General features: G+C 45.0%; 1 protein-coding gene across 2 annotated transcripts in view; it reads left to right on the top strand.

Moving 5' to 3' along the window:
• Positions 1-12,622, top strand: part of ANTXR1 (ANTXR cell adhesion molecule 1) — a 221,640-nt gene that overhangs the window by 142,095 nt on the left and 66,923 nt on the right. The gene's annotated exons all lie outside the window — the stretch shown is intronic.

The following is a 12,622-nucleotide window of genomic DNA, read 5'->3' as shown; positions in this document are numbered from 1 at the left end:
TAAAAAGATCTTGTCATATTTTGCCAGATGAAAAATTCTGGAGCTTGGTTGCATAGCAACATGAACTCAACACTACTGAACTATACACTTAAAAATGGTTAAGATGAGAAGTTTTAGGTTATGTGTTCTTTATCACTATTAGAAAGAAAACAAAAGAGATCTGCTATAAAGTTACAGTTCTTCTGAAATCCAATTAAGCCATGCTATTTAGGTGTGATCAAATCATTATATTTCTGTTCAAATAAAGGCAAATATTTTTATTCTGTTGGTAGGGCGAGGATAGTGTGCGGGCATCCAGAGTTTCTTCCTACATAAGCAAAATTCTGCCCTCTTTTGTTTTTAATGCCTCTGTAGGCATCTTATGAATAACTTTTTAAATGGTGTATAAAAAGATCATGTTTAATTCACTTTATTGAATTTCAGGAACAGTTCCACAAATTAAGTCCCTTCGACATCTCCAATGAAAAACAGTAAGGGACAAAAATTAATCAAGAACTTGATATGCCTTCCTGAAATAAAAATAAAGTCTTCAAACCATGCTTTCCACACCTTGAAGCGCACTATTTAATTCGTGGGGCCAGACAGCCAAGCTTAAGACAGCAAAGGGATTTACTGATTGTATATAGAAACCTGACTGGGGCAAGCTGTTCCTTAGCCATGCATCCAGGGCCTGGACTCATCATGCCTTCTGGATCCCTTTCTCGCCTCCACCCATCCCCATCTGGACACTTCTCACTCTGCAGCTTATGAGGTTGATGTTTCTGACAGGCATACACAGCTCTGCCACGGCCTGCCCTCCCCTCTGGAGCTCTGCACCACACACCCCACACACCCAGTCTGTTCTCATCTCTACCTCGCTTCGTGGCTTCCCTCATCCCTGCCAGGCTGGCTTTGCCACTTGCCTTATAACCCAGAGACCACAATCCCCGTGCCTGCTGGGTGAAATGAGGAGAGGCGAGCTGTCGTTAAAGACAACCGGGTTCCAGTAGGTAGCTTCCTCTTCACTTACAGGATCGGGCAAATCCCTTCACCTTCATTTCCTCACTTGTAAAATTTAAACATTGGAACCATAGTGTCTCTAAAATTGCTTCTTTAGGGGCGCCTGGGTGGCTCAGTGGGTTAAGCCGCTGCCTTCGGCTCAGGTCATGATCTCAGGGTCCTGGGATCGAGCCCCGCATCGGGCTCTCTGCTCAGCAGGAGCCTGCTTCCTCCTCTCTCTCTACCTGCCTCTCTGCCTGCTTGTGATCTCTCTCTGTCAAATAAATAAATAAAATCTTTAAAAAAAATAAAAATAAAATAAAATTGCTTCTTTATATTCTTACCTACTGTAAGTGAATCTACTCCTCCCTTTTGGGATTCCCTGGCCCCTGTTTCTCAGACCTGTTTACACATCGAAACAACCTGAGGATTATATGATGTAGGTAATCAGGGGACAGCATTTCCAAACGATGTCCACAGAACAGTAGTACCTACAAGATGTAAGTAGGTATACTTCAGAACAGGGTATTTAGACAATAAGTTTGAAAGACACAACTAAATTAAATTCCATAACTGTCTTCACTGTAGGACTTCTCAGAGTGTTTATAAGATAATTTGCGTTATGCATGTCCAAACTTATTTTGACCCTGGAAATTTTCCTTAGCCTATCCCCATCCTCCTCACCCTACACCCCTTCTAAATACCCATTATTTTTTTTTAAGATTTATTTATTTGAGAGAGAGCATGAGAGGGGAGAAGGTCAGAGGGAGAAGCAGACTCCCCGTGGAGCTGGGAGTCTGATGCGGGACTCGATCCCTGGATTCTGGGATCATGACCTGAGCTGAAGGCAGTTGCTCAACCAACTGAGCCACCTAGGTGCCCCCGAAAACCTATTAATGTACTGACACCTGAAAAAAACAAGAGTCTTCTACCAAATACTGTTCGGAAAACATAGTCAAGCAGTGGGAAGAGCAGATTCCTGAGCTCTGAGGTGTGGCCTCTTTCCTGGCCTGCTGAGAGGCTGCATCAAAGCCAACTAGCGTGACATGCTGTGAACATCATCAAGCCTTCCTTGTTCCCTGTGTGCCCTACTCAGATCCCATAGACACTACCTGTGGCTGGAATCATCTTCCCCATAATCTAGGCAGACCAGACGCTCCTCCCCGAAGCCTGAGGGGTCTGAATTCATGGATTTCTTTTCATTGTTTCACTTAACAGTGTTTTGCAGTGACAGTGGCATAACAGCTCCTGGAGAATATGCACAGCTATTCTTTTAAGATACCATGTGAGTTGGGGCGCCTGGGTGGCTCAGTGGGTTAAGCCACTGCCTTCGGCTCAGGTCATGATCTCAGGGTCCTGGGATCGAGTCCCACATCGGGCTCTCTGCTCAGCAAGAAGCCTGCTTCCCTCTCTCTCTCTCTCTGCCTGCCTCTCTGTCTACTTGTGATCTCTCTCTGTCAAATAAATAAATAAAATCTTTAAAAAAAAAAAAAAAAAGATACCATGTGAGCCACGTAGGCCTGATCAACTAATGTGAAAATGCTTGTCCCTCACTACTCTCATTGTAGTTACTGGGGCGTTTGCCCGAAGGCAAATTAGAGACATGAATCTTAAGAGAGATGAACTAGGAGGGCCAAAAACATTTGAAATTTGAGTCCCAAATGCGAAAAAGAAAAAAGTTAACCTCATTTCTATGAAAATTTCTTGTACTGCATTCTAGATCAACCCCCTTGGCACCAAAGCCTTTGCTAAACTACAGTGTCCAATGACAATCCAGGCAGTACTTGGCCAGCACTGACCCACTCCAGTCAGCTGTGAGGTTTCCGTGACATTTACGTTGTTCGTGGAGTAGAAAGATCCACTTATCGGCCATTAGCCAACATTTCATACTTCCTGGATGTCTTCCACATCAAGTTGCCCGGTTTCCCTTGGTTTTTTAAATTTTAATGAGAAAAACAGTTATGATAAAGTTAGTCTAGAATTTTTTTTTTAAGATTTTATTTATTTATTTGACAGATCACAGGTAGGCAGAGAGGCAGGCAGAGAGAGAGGGAAGCAGGCTCCCCACTGAGCAGAGAGCCCGATGCGGGGCTCGATCCCAGGACGCTGAGATCACGACCCGAGCCGAAGGCAGAGGCCCAACCCACTGAGCCACTCAGGTGCCCCAAGTTAGTCTAGAATTTAAAGCATGAGAGCAAGTGTCCCCTTCTACCTGAGATATTAAAGCCCTTGTTAGATGGCTTTCAGAGCTCGACTGGCATTTCTTCTCTACACAGCTCTGTTCTGATGGCTTTTCCTCACACAGAACCTATGAGGCCAGGAGGCAGTGGAAGGGTTAGTGCTAAGAGACCAACCCAGAAGTCTCAGGATAAGCAGTTTTTTAAGTCTAAGGCCCCCCAAAACTTTAGCCATCTAAATACAATATTTATTTGAGCCAACCCCTCTGAGCATGCAAGGAGCAATCATTTGTGAAAAAGAAATTGCTCTCGGTGGTGATACAGTGAGGACCACATAGCAAAACAAAGGGGGGAGAAAAAACTTCTAGAAAAAAATTTAATAAAAGTTGTTTCAAATACATATCCAGGCTCATTAAGAAAATAGAGAACATTTTCAGGGCCAAAATAAAGAAGGATCTGGAAATCAGATGGTTGGCTGACCCTAAAGCAGTGGCAGTCTGAGGGGCGAGAGATCTTCTGATCTCAATAACCTAGACATTTATTTTAATAGCCTCATATAGGGATGCTGGGTGGCTCAGTTGGTTAAGCATCTGCCTTCAGCTCAGGTCATGATCCCAGGGTCTGGGATTAAGTCCTGCATCAGGCTCCTTGGAGCCTGTTTCTCCCTCTGCCTGCCGCTTCCCTGCTTGTGCGTTTTCGCTCTCTCTCTCTCTCTCTCTCTGTCTCTCTCTCTTTCTCTCTGACAAATAAATTAAATCTTAAAAAAAAATAGCCTTATATAGGCCCCTATATAGGAGTTGGAATAGAGTCTTCTGCTTAAAGCTGGGAACTTGTGTAAAAGGATGGGCCTTGGGTTTGGTGTGTGTGTGTGTCCCTAAGAATTCAAAACTATAACCTCTAAGTTTTAGAATTCTCATGTATCTTACTTGTGGTTCTGTAAATCACACACTAAGAAAAGTGTTCAGTTTGGAAGTACTTAGGAATCTGCAGAAGGAAACTCAGATCTTCTCTGGCAGGTGGAGCCCTCAACCCAGTCCTGATAGGATTCCTTCAGGTAAATGTAAAGTACCCATGAGCTCACAATCCAAAATTACCGAAAACCAAAGGAATGTTATTACTCAGATTCTTTGAGGTTTTCTAGTACATATGGGAAGCATGGAGATCAGAACATTAGATAAGGAAGTCAGGTCCAGTCAGGAGTTCTGCATTCTCTCCAAAGTTAGCAATGGTTGTTAAGTAGCAGGTACATTGAAAGTTCTCCAAAATAAAAAAAGAAAAGAAAGTTCTTCAAATACTATCATTTCTCCTAAAACATGATTTCCTAAAAATACCACTGCATTATGGAATTTTGGCCCCACAAAAATAACAGGACTAACGGGGAACATGAGTTCAGAGCACAACATTCAAAACTGTGCAGTCTAGTAAAACAATCCACTTTAAAAAAAATTAATAATAAACTCAAAAACTCCCATTTTAAGCATCGTAAGTGCCTAATTTAAATTTTGCTACAGTAAATATACCACTTTGCCTGGATTTGTAAAAACAGACTCATGAAGCTTCCTGGTGCCTGTGAGTGTGATGTAGCACTGTGGCTTGGAGTGACGGAGACAGGATGGAAGGAAGGACATTCTTAGGACAAAGTGTCACGATACCAGAGGTGGATGGCTGTGACTCATTGTCTTGTTATTCCTTCTGCACCAGCTTAAAATAGGAACCCAACTTCTGTTGTTTTGCCAGGTCCTTCTGTTCATAACAAAAAAGACTGTTTGTGTGGCTCTAAGACTGAATGCCATAAAAGTGCTACTCAGCTGCTTGTGACATTAGAGCCTCTCCTTCAGTCTGTGGCACATGCCTCTAATCCTCTTCAAAGCAAATGATGGCTCCCATTCAGTTCCATTCTCCTTTCTTTCGGTTCTTCTTCCATGTGGCCTCTGATGAAGCTCAGTGTGGGCCCCTTTACTCCCATTGGTCTGATGCCTCATCTTCTCTCATCTCCTCACAAGCTTCTCCTCCACATGTGTAAGCCTCTCCTCCTTCACTCGGTGTCTGGACTCTTGTGACTAGGAGATACACGTTTGTGTGGAAGATGCTGTAGTAAATGCTTTCATGAGGAAAGCACTAGAGGCTCAGGAGCACGAAACACACAGACAGTGAATGAGGGTGAACAGAAGTGAGAAACCGGATATGGTGTGTGGGGGGTTTTTTCCTCCCAGGTCACTGATGGCGGCTGGGCAGCATCCTTACCTTCACCTGATGCTACTCAGTGGCACCAAATATAATCCCCTCACACTTTAAAAAGTTTAATGGTATATTGTGTGATTTTTTTACCTCACAAAAAATTAATATATATAATATGTATATATATTACCTTCTCCTTTACCTCATGAATAATCAAATTTTGAGGTAACATGATCTCATGGTTTACTGATTTTGTGCCCATTTTACCTACCACATATGAACAAATTCAAATATTGCATACCTGTAGTGTAACAAAAGGGACTGTATGTCCCTTTCAAATTTTGGGGAAGCACGCCTGGGTGGCTCAGTGGGTTAAGGCCTCTGCCTTCGGCTCAGGTCATGGTCCCGGGGTGCTGGGATCCAGGCCCGCATCGGGCTCTCTGCTCAGCAGGGAGCCTGCTTCCTCCTCTCTCTCTGACTCCCTCTCCACCTACTTGTGATCTCTCTCTCTGTCAAATAAATAAATAAAATATTTTTTAAAAATTGGGGGGAAGCTTTATCAGAAATTTAGTTTGGGACACAGTGCTTAGAAAGTGGATTCTTGAACTACACTGGAGTGAATTTATGTGGAAGCTGGGGTTAGGGGATAGAATGGAGTATAAATGTGTCCAACAAAGTACTGTAATTAATATAAATCCAACCTATGACTCTAATGAGAACCTCATAATGCATCTAAGTGTCACAACCGACTCTCAGCAGTTGGCACTCTTAGCGTGTTAACTACTAAAGGAGCATCTATATGGACAATTGAAAGAAAGGAGAGCAGTCCTGAGTCTTGTATCACCGAAGTGCTTATAGGAGAGGCAAGGAAGTTTACAATAATGAGGAAAGCTTCCCTTACATTTTCCTCCATAGGAATGCATGCCCATTCTTCCCAGAAATAGTGACTGAGTAACAAGCCCTGGGCTACTTGTCGAGACAAAAGCTGGCCAAGGATGCCCATCTTCTAGGGGCTGAGAAAGATGCAAACACCATTCAGTGCATTAACTGCTGAAAGCTAAGATCGTGTAGACCGTGTAAGCTAAGATCTGTGTCCCTAGCTCCCAGGGAACTATGTGGCTGGAACTGCTTCAGACTGGGTCCAAGAGAGCAGGCATGGCTAGCTCTGCACATAGATGAGCACAAATGCTCACTGGAAAAAGCCAGGGAGTGCCTGCGAGTGGAGTTGAGAGTCTTCTCCAGAAACAGCTCCTTGTCTTCCCCAACACGCCAATGTAGGGTCTATGGAGATCCCATAGTTCCTGACAATAAAGCAGGGGACACCATAATGTTTAGATGGAGACATTTTCAAAGCCAGTGTTTCTAATCAGCCATAAGCAGCTCAAAACAGGAATGTCTGACCTGAAGCAACAATGTGGCCCCCTGCATATCTAGTTGAAGATAGCATTGTGAGAAATAAGCCAACTCATAATTCTCAAAGTGTGGTCCGTGGACCAGGAGCAGAAGCAACATTTGAGAATTCACTAGAAATGCAAAGATTCTGGGGCACCTGGGTGGCTCAGTCGTGAAGCATCTGCCTCAGGTCATGATCGCAGGGTCCTGGGATTGAGCCCTGCATTGGGCTCCCTGCTTAGCAGGGAACCTGCTTCTCCCTCTCCCTCTGCCTGCCTCTCCCCGTGCTGTGTACTCTCTCTCTCTCTCTCTCTCTCAAATAAATAAAATCTTTAAGAGAAAAAAAAAAAAAATCCAAAGGCACCCTCCCCCCCGCCCCAAACTTACTAATGAGAAACTGCCAAGTGCAGCCCTGAAATCTGTGGTTTTTTGTTTTTTGTTTTTTTTTTAAAGATTTTATTTATCTGACAGAGAGAGATCACAAGTGGGCAGACAGGCAAGCAGAGAGAGAGAGAGAGGAGGAAGCAGGCTCCCTGCAGAGCAGAGAGCCCAATGTGGGACTCGATCCCAGGACCCTGAGATCATGACCTGAGCTGAAGGCAGAGGCTTAACCACTGAGCCACCCAGGTGCCCCTGAAATCTGTGTTTTAAGAAGCCCTCCAGGTCACTCTGATACTCCATGAAGTTTAAAACTGATATCATTCAAATTAGAGGACCTGTGCTGAATTTTTTAACAGACTAGTATTCTAAAGCAGTCCTCTTGAACTTTGCCTGCACAACACAACGGGTTCAAAGTCAAGGAAGCTTCTCCTATGCAACACGAGAACCGTGCCCTCAGTGTGGAGGAGTTGCAGGAGGTGATTCTCATCCAGCTCATGCAAAAGGGATCCTGAGTCCCTAAATACGATTTATGGAGACAGGGAACCCAAAAGAGTCCCCTGTTTTGTCCCACTTCTCATGCCCTCAGATGAGCATCTGTCTAAAATGAGTCTGGACAGCTTAGCCTATAGCCAGCTGCTGTCACAGGGAGCAGAGACAGGAAAGAGAAGGAGGAGGAATGTGAGGAGGTGGTGGTGGGGACACAGCAGGCGACCAGGTGGAAATAGCCAGGCCTGGCCTCCTCCTGCTCCTCACACCATGTTGACCTGCCTCACAGCTTGAAACGGGACACCTAGAGGTGCCTGTGCGGCTCAGTCGGTTAATTGTCTGCCTTCGGCTGGGGTCATGATCCAGGGATCGAGTCCTGCATCAGGATCCCTGCTCGGTGAGGAGTCTGCTTCTCTCTCTTCCTCTGCCGCTCCCCCGTGCTTGTGCTCTCTCTCACTCTCTCTCTCTCTCAAATAAAGTCTTTAAAAATAAAAAGTAGGGGGTGCCTGGGTGCCTCAGCCGAGGAGGCATCTGCCTTTGGCTCAGGTCATGATCTTGGGGTCCTGGGATTAAGCCCCATGTCCATCTGGCTCCATGCTCATCTGGGAGTCTGCTTCTCCCACTCCCTTGGCCCCTCCTCCTTGCTCGTGCTTTCTCTCTCTCTCTCTCTTCTCACTCTTTCTCAAATAAATAAATAAAATCTTTAAAAAAGAAAAATAAACGGGCGCCTAGGTGGCTCAGTTGGTTAAGCAATTGCCTTCAGCTCAGGTCATGATCCTAGAGTCCTGGGATCGAGTCCCGCATCGGGCTCTCTGCTTGGCAGGGAGTCTGCTTCTCCCTCTGACCCTCCCCCTTCTCATGCTCTCTCTCTCTCATTCTCTCTCTTTCAAATAAATAAATAAAATCTTTTTTAAAAAATAAAATAAAAAATAAAAACAAAAAATAAATAAATGGAACATCTAGTGAGTCAGAGTGGCTATCATCTGGGAAAAGGAAGAGGTACCTGTGTTAAAAACTGGGTAGATTGCCTTCTGCATTCCACTACGCAAAACAGTAGCAGTGAAGTTAGCAAGGGCAAACAGAGTGGCAAAGAACAAAACATACAAATTAGGAGCAAAACTTGAATACTTCTAGAGGGAAAAAAAAAACCCACAAGCGAAATAAACTCAGCAGGTACTTTATTTTACCTCAACATTCTATAAAATTAATTCTTAAAGAGAGCATTACAGAGACCTAAACAGGTGATCTTGACTCATAAAGCCAGAGTGAAGTTCCCAGGTATCAAAGAGGACCTGGGTGTATTTGATCTTCCTACCGTGTTCATGCCACACCAGCTCTGTCTCCACATCTTCATCCTTACCATTTCCAATAGCCATATCAAGGGGTGTACGCAAAAAAAAAAAAAAAAACAGGGGGGTGTAATTTGTTTTGACTCACTGTAAAGTTGCCAGTAAGACTTCAGTTTATTAAGATTCTACCTGATCTTTTGATCTTTTCTTTCATTTTATCCATACAACAGTCTTTGTCAAATCTGGCCCTATTTCATGTTTATCTAAACAAACATGGTTAAAACTGATAAGATGGGAGAGGGGGCATTGCTCCCAATTCACAGCAGAGACAGCTTCAAGAAATTATCAGATAAGAAAGAAACATGAATAAAATTCAAAAGTCTACATTCTAGGAGCATCTGGGTGGCTCAGTTGGTTAGGCATCTGCTTTCAGCTGTCATGATCCCAGAGTCCTGGGATCAAGCCCCACATCAGGTTCCCTGCTCAGCAGAAGTCCACATCCTGTTTCATTTTTCTTATCCCCTGTACCTCACCAGTCCAACCAACAATGCAGAAGGATCTCTAGGGGAGTTCTTCCAAGGAAGCAAATGGCCACCTTCTGCCCATTGACAATATCCAAGCTAAAGATGCTAGGTAGAGAAGTGGTGCTGGCCTCTGGAGGAGGAGTATGAAAAATATCCCCAGATTTGTCCCCAGTACTGCCATTCAGTGCCTTTATGTTATCTTATAAATATGTTTATTGAGCATGCTCCTTTGAAACATTTTACTAAGGAGTTCCTCAACCTTACCATCCTCTCTTTGTCCCTCCTAATGGGGAAAGATCTGACAAGCCCACTCACAACCAAGAGGAATCTCCCAGAAACTTCTAAGAAGGAAAGTGGGCCAAGTGAAGCCTGTGCTTGGCAGTGCTCAGCGCTGATTCAAGTTTACATTCTAGTTAGAAATAAATGCTTTCTAGTCACACTAGTTGGAAGCAAAGAATTGTTGAATTCATCTGTTAATTATAATTTAAAGTGCTACAAAAGACACTGGGTTCTGTGAGATCCCATAAAGGGGAACTTGCCTGTCTGTGAGGTCGAGACGACTTCGAGGGCAGGTGTATTTACTGGTGATCTATCTGAGTTGATGAGTCCGTGTTAACCTGGTTATGTGCAGGCACAGGGACAAAGTGGGGTGAAGTAAAAAACATTTAGGCTACAAGTGAGAAGCAGCAGGGTGCATGGAAGGAGCAAGAAGGTGACCAAGAGGCTGAAGTGCGCAAAGTGTTGGGAAGAGTGAAGAGGGGTGAGGTGGGAAGGTGGGGCACATCACGCAGGCCTTGTGGAGGTGGGGCAGTTGGCATTTTATCCTGTGGGTCCGGGGCTCCTCTGTGCTGCCAGGCTGCAGTGGTACCACAGGCTAGAGAACGATGCAGTATGTTGCCCAACTGCTCTCCTAGGCCTGGGCTCTGGCCCTCTGAGGGTTGGGGTGGAGAGGATCACGTGTCCCTGGGCTCAGAGCATTCCTTTGGGTGGCCCGTGTGCTGGTCTTGGCACAGGCATTTGGCTCATTCACAGACAGCTTGTCTAGCTTCATGACTTGGAATAATCATGTAATGACTTCAGTGTCGCCTGTCTGGATCATTCTTTGAAACACTCTCCTGCTGTCCCAGGGGAGCCCTGGTGGTGGCGGAGCTTGAAGCAACAGGAAGACTTCCTCGTCATTCCTGCTCAGTACCACCAGGCACCCATCCAGGAAGGCCAGACTAGAGGTGCCTCCTATTTACCTGAGCATGATGGCATTCTTCCAGAAGTTCAGGTGCCCATTTACAGTGTGTCAGCATGAAACCTGGCTTACAAATTAGTCCACCTTTGATGAATACTTGATACACTGTGTATTTTGACATTGTCTTGTGGGTCCCCCTTGGGATATTGCTGGATGTAGAATTCAGTAAATACTCAGGAAGTGACCCTGAATGGCAACCACCATTGGGTTGGTCTGAGTGGTAGACCACTTGGTGCTGCACTTCCTGGCTCATGTCACGTGCCTACACATATGTGGTGAGACACCCTGCTGTTGACCACCCTGACGTCCCTGGGCACTGTCAAGCCCCTGCCCACTGAGCACCAGCCCTCTGCCTTACTCATTTTATGAAAACCACCACACATCATCATTAGTAGATCAGTATATGCAAGGGGTTAAGTGAAACCTTTGTTAAAGGGGTAATAAAGAGACAGAGAAAGGAGAAAACAAAGAAAAACAAAGGAGAATAATAAAAATAATAATAAAAAAATAATAGGGGCGCCTGGGTGGCTCAGTGGGTTAAGCCTCTGCCTTTGGCTCAGGTCATTGGGCTCTTTGCTCAGCAGGGAGCCTGCTTCCCGTTCTCTCTCTGCCTGCTGCTCTGCCTACTTGTGATCTATCTCTCTGTGTCAAATAAATAAATAAAATCTTTTTTTTTTAAATAAAGATAAATAATAATAGCATGCACCATTTATTGAACACCCACTTTATACCAGATGTTCTACAAACACTATTGCTCATCACGACTCTACAAGGTTATGTGACTCCCATTTAACTGATTAGAACAGTGGAGCCCAGGGATGTTCAAGAATTTGTCAGATCTTCACAATAAGAAAAAGGCTGGTCTGGGGTTCCCATTGGACAACGATGCTATGCTTCTATGCATTGAGGGAGGAAGCTAGCAGCACTGCGAAGACAAGAGCCCAGTTGTTTTGCATGGAACCTCTGTATATCCAGCATCCTTGCCGTGCACACTGCCCTTAGCACCTCTGCCAACATCTGTCTGTTTCCTCGATATTCTGCTCTCCCTCTCACTTCCCTCCCAACCCCGCCTTAAGAGAAAAGCTGCCTACCAGATTACTGTCCCCAACTCCTGACCTCTCCCTCCAGTTTCTGGCCATTTCCTGTTTTAAAATCATCCCCACCTCTGGGATGATGGGAAGTCAGCATTGGACAGCAGTGGCCTTCCCCAGAGATTTCCTTAAGGAATTCAGAGCCAGTGTTGAGTGGGTGAGCAAAATCATGGCTTTATGCTTCCCAAAGACCTTCAGCAGGCTTCCCACAGTGGCCAGGAAGTGGGGGCAGATGAAATGACAGCTTGAAAGCCCCAGAGGCCTTAACCTCTGCCTCTTAATTAATTGAATACATCCTTTTAGCTGGCTGGAGTCTCTGTTCCCTGGCCGGTGTTAATACAACCTCAAGTCGGTAGCATGTCTCAACACAGAGAGATGATCTTACAGATAATGGTAGTGTGGGCGACAGCAGTGAGGTCAGAACCCCGATGAGGCCCCCAAGTCATCCAATCAAAGGAGACATGTGCTCAAGAGGGAGAGATGAGGAAGACCTTGATGCCTAGTAGGCCTCCAGGTCAGCAGCCAGGTGAGCACCCCAATTGGAAGAGTAAGCATCTGTTGGTCCTGTGGGCAGGATCTGAGCTCCCAAGCTCAAAGTGGCCCAGGCCAGTCCAGGACATCAAGAGATATATATATATAAAATGACTTTTGTATTTAGCAGAATTCTCTAAGGAAAATACTGCATGTAGGGGACCCAAAATTCTAATAAGCTTGGGGTGAGAGGAGGGAGCCTCCAAGGAACATGGTAGGGTCAGTCACAGTAGGTAATGGCCAAGATGCTTTATAAAAGACTCTAAATCTCATTAACTGCAAGGGCATTCCTTTTACACATGAGGCGTGCAAGCTGGGGACAAGCAGGAGGAGGAGCTGCTCACTGTCCCTCAAC

The sequence above is a fragment of the Lutra lutra genome, chromosome 9 (genome assembly GCF_902655055.1).
Source record: "Lutra lutra chromosome 9, mLutLut1.2, whole genome shotgun sequence".
Taxonomy (NCBI): Eukaryota; Metazoa; Chordata; class Mammalia; order Carnivora; family Mustelidae; genus Lutra; species Lutra lutra.
The sequence above is the reverse complement of the archived record's forward strand: the minus strand, read 5'-3'. Positions and strand labels throughout refer to the sequence as shown.